Raw genomic sequence first — 4,624 nt, 5'->3', positions numbered from 1 at the left:
GGTGCTTGTGGTTCATCCCTCACACTCTTTTGTGCCAGTCTTCCCCAATAACTGTTGTAATTCTTGACAAACTTGGTTTTATTTTCATAGCTTCTTCCTAGACCATTATATACACATGCTCCTCAACTTACAATGATGTTACATCATGATAAACCAATATGAATTGAAAATATCAGAACTTGAAAATGCATTTGATACACCTAACCTGCCAACCATCAAAGCTTAGCCTAGCTGGTTTATACTGAATGCACATCACTTTCATACCATCACAAAGTCAAAAGATCATTAAATCGATTGTTGTAAGTTGAGTACTATGTATCTTCTATATTTTAAATACAAAATAGATTCCACTTTATGTAAAACTAAGTTTTTAGGTGGCACAGTCTTTCACTTAACTTTCGTGAAGGCAGAGTTTCCAATGTGATTTCTAGTGATTGAGACTGCGCACATTTTAGAAGACTCTATTTCCTTTACCAATGAGTTGAACAACTTCTCAATAATTATATCCAAAAAAACACATGTGCAATAGAGCCGTGTTTAGTCATAGCAGCATTTTAGACCCTCAAAATAAATCAGTCCCTCTCAGGAGATGCCACTGAGTTGAGGAGCCTTCTTCAGGAGGGGCCAATGCTGCTTTCAATTGCCTTGGTTATACCCACATTGTGTCAGATGTGGGATTTTATATTCTTCTTTTTGAATGTATTGACATATCTAAAGCTGGTGTGTCAGCCCGTCTGTGGAATCAAATGAGGACCTCGACAAGTTTCAGGGTCAAACCAACATTCAACTAAGACAAAATCATTCCTCCAGTTACAAAGCTATGTTTGTCTGTTCCTCTTTTGAGGAGGTTCTGGAATCCTTTTAAACAGTATAAGAAACCTGTTTTGTCAGAATGCAGTCCATAATGAAGAAAGTGACAAGAGGGGGCTTCTTTCTTTTTACTTCGTGTTATAAAGATGTCTCCAAAGACCCAGTGCAGCCTTCCTCATGCTCCTGTGGATCCCTGCCTCATTCTGTAAAGGACATGCCTGCAGTACAGACAGGAGCCCTGCTGCTGAACTAATGGTCATGCCAGCTGTATTGTAGGTGGATCTTCCCACCTCTCCCAGACCTGAGATACTTTTCCTCCCATCTCTCTGAGCCATGGACCTAAATGCATGTCTGCTGCCTTCTCAGACATGTCTCTGGATACCAGAGATGTAGGTACTGTAGGTTCTGTAGGTTTAAAGATATTAGATATGGAAGAGACCTGAGTCTAATATCCTTGTTTAAATTACCCTTCTCATCTACGGCTATGCCACCCTGAATAAGCCCGATCCCGTCTGATCTCAGAAGGTAAGCAAGGTCAGGCCTGGTTAGTTCTTGGATGGGAGATCACTTAAGAAGACCAGGTGCTGTAGGTGTAAAAAGTAAAAAGTAAAAAAATATGGGATTGTAAGTTGAAAAGGTCCTTGCAATCTGTGAGGTCAACCAAGGGTTGCCTTGCCTAAAAATAAAATAAAATATAAATAAATAAATAGATAGATAGATAGATAGATAGATAGATAGATAGATAGATAGCTAGATAGATGGGTGGATAGATAGATAAATAAATAAATAAAATTCTATTAAAAAATAATAATAAATTACCCTTCTCTTCAATCCCCACACCCCTTCTATGGGCCCTCAAGAACCCTGGAGACAAAGAGCTTCTAATAGAATTCTTAATAGATGTGTACCTGAGATTCACCTGGGGAGAATTTTCAAATTCAGACTCCTTAGAGAACAATCTGGTAGATGCAAGGTGGAACTTCCAAGGTGATTCTGACGTGCTGTTCGGGTTAAGCATCGAATGCCATGCGGCACTCTTCTTTTTGTGCTAAAGGTACTTGTGTTTTGCTCATCTCCCTCACCAAAGTGTGAGCTCCTTGAAAAGGACCATGTCCTATTCTTCTTTGAATCTTATTACTTATCTTATGGTAGATGCTCAGTATTTGTAGAAGAGACGAGAAGTTCTTAAGCCGAGAAAGCCAAACATGATTGCAGCTTATATTAGATCCTAAAAATCATACTGCTCATCTGGCAGCTTTTCTGTTCCTTACCAGTTGTCTTGGTCTTTTTATCACACATGACATGGTGCAAATTCTTGTCTCAAAAACAAAAAAGAAAATCCACTAGTGGAACCCTTCCAGAGGCCAGAGAAATCAGAATTCATCTTCTAAAGCATTACAAATTAATGACTCAACTTTTCAATCAGTTCCTTAGATTGCTGCTAAATTTCCCATGACTCTGTTCTTTGGCATATAAAATAACATGAAGTTACTAAAAATCTAGTGGGCTTTTTTTTATTTATGTGAATTAATGGGGAAAGAAGTTTTATATTGGCTGAATATTGAAGCATATATTGAGCATATGGGAAAGTGACAGGCTAACAAATGTATTTTAACAAAAAATAATCCTCCTAAGAATTAATAGATTTGGTGATTAGTCTTCATTAGAGGATTCAAGGCTTCCACTGACATATTTTTATTAAATTATGTTTTTCAACTTGTCTTTTGTGTTGTGTTTCTGGATAGATGACCACCTATAGACAATATAGTAATTGAAGTACAGAGAATCAGAGGATGAAGTTTCCCTGTGTCCTCGCCTACCTCCCTTGGGCCATGGTATCTCTTATATTAATTTCTAGTGTAGCACCTATGACATTGTACTACAAGTATTTGTTTTTTATGAATGTTTCTTCTACTAGACTTCAGGCAACGTAAGGGCAGAGAAATGTCTTATCTATCTTTGTATCACCAGCATCGAGCCAACACTCAATAAACACATTTATATGAATGAATAACATTCAACCTGCAAAATTAAATAGTCTTACATTTATGGAAAAGATAGAAAAAAATTGCACATGACTATTCGTAATTTCTCATTCAGTGACCTCTTAATAGCAACAATTGTAAATACAGTATTCATAAAGATAACTAATATTTATTGCAAATTTATTATGTGCTAGGAACATGCTTAGTTTCAGGTATTATGTCATTTAATTCTGACAGCAAGCCCTATAAGGTATATGCTATTGTTTCCGGTATGTCCATGATACAAAGCAGGCTTAGTAAAGTTGAATAACTTGCCCCAGGTCACATGGCCTATAAACAATGAAAATAAGATTCAAACCCAACTCTGTTTGATGCTAGAGACTTTCTTCTCAACCACTGTGCTATACTGTCCTTCCACCCCCACTGCTTCTCAATTTTACTAATTATCTTAAAGGACAGTCTTAAGACAAACACATGAGAATCATAAATATTTGCTATAACAGAGACGTGCCTCATTGTGTTTTGGAGCACCAGAGTCTTATGTGATGTTAATTTCTCCAAAATCTGTTTTCTCTTACATGTTTAAAGTGCTGTCTGAAATTAAATTAGAATATTTCTTTGTCGTAAAAGCTGTACTTTCCAACGGCCATTGAAAAATTGTGGGATGGGTAAAATTTATCATTACAGAGTAAACACAATCAATTTTGATTGATTGATCGATTGATCGATTGAAACCTTCCTATTTCCACATTTTGCCTGTTCTTGTCAGTCCTACCATGTGCTCATCAACATTGGTCATCAGCATTGCTTACACCCATCATGTGCACCACACTTTGGATAAAGACAGCTAATGCATCAACCTTTCCTTGGGTGACTTCCATATGCAACAATGTTTCTCTCAAAAGGATGACTGTAATTTCAAGAGCTCAAATAGCTATGTTCTCAGTGACACTACTGTCTACTCAGCCAATGTTAGGTAGACCAGGATTCAAATCAGAACTTGGACTAGTGACATAACACAAGCCAAAAAAAAAAAAAGGAGCAGTTTTCTTGAACTTCAGTCTCCTTGATAGCAAGGAGCAAATTTATTTCTACTACCTGTCCTTGTTTATCTTAGAATGGATGCCTAACAGTGGCATTGTCTCTATAATCATCAGTTTTCACCACTGATAGAAGTATTTCTAATAAGCTCTATGCTAGTTTCTTATGAACTCATATATGTAAATATACACTCTACCTAGATAATCCCACTTTTCCTCCTAATAATTATTCTGGAATACTAGCTGTTCTTATCTTGTAAAGAATCGGACATTTTCACATTGCTCACTTTTCACACTTCCTGCCATTAGTGTTCACCTGATAAAACCAGCTCTTTTGGAGAACCCAGCATATGTGAATAAGAGTAGCATCTGAATTAAAATGTTAATTTGATTTTATTTTACACTCTGCTTAAATTTATGTTGCCTAAGTATTAAAAAGCCTCTTACAAACTCTTTCAGCAACTTCACCCTAAAGTTTATGATGTCCATAACTCATTCTTCTCAGTTTTACATGATGCCCTGAAGTGTCTTCTTTAGACTGTATAATAAAAAGGCTATGAAAAAGTTCAGAATTTGTCATTTTATCCAGTCAAGAGACCATAAATGATTCTCCATTAAACCAGACTCTTTCCTCTGTTTTTCAGTCTTCAGTCAATGGCAAAAGGTGAAGTGTGGAATGAAGTTCTGTTTCAGCACAAATCAGAGAATCTTCCATTTAGACAAAGCCTTCAAGCTCTTCCATTCTCCATCCTTTGCCTCCTTACAGTGCAGCCATCTCATCTCTGAAGC

General features: G+C 36.8%; 1 protein-coding gene and 1 pseudogene across 1 annotated transcript in view; both read left to right on the top strand.

Annotated features, from left to right (window-relative positions):
* Positions 1 to 4,624, top strand: part of LOC111747016 (LHFPL tetraspan subfamily member 3 protein-like) — a 390,070-nt gene that overhangs the window by 34,960 nt on the left and 350,486 nt on the right. The gene's annotated exons all lie outside the window — the stretch shown is intronic.
* Positions 1,285 to 1,403, top strand: LOC111747059 (annotated as a pseudogene).

Source organism: Pteropus vampyrus, unplaced genomic scaffold, assembly GCF_000151845.1.
Source record: "Pteropus vampyrus isolate Shadow unplaced genomic scaffold, Pvam_2.0 Scaffold208, whole genome shotgun sequence".
NCBI classification, from domain to species: Eukaryota; Metazoa; Chordata; class Mammalia; order Chiroptera; family Pteropodidae; genus Pteropus; species Pteropus vampyrus.
Note: the sequence above shows the minus strand (reverse complement) of the source record. Positions and strands in the feature narration are given on the sequence as shown.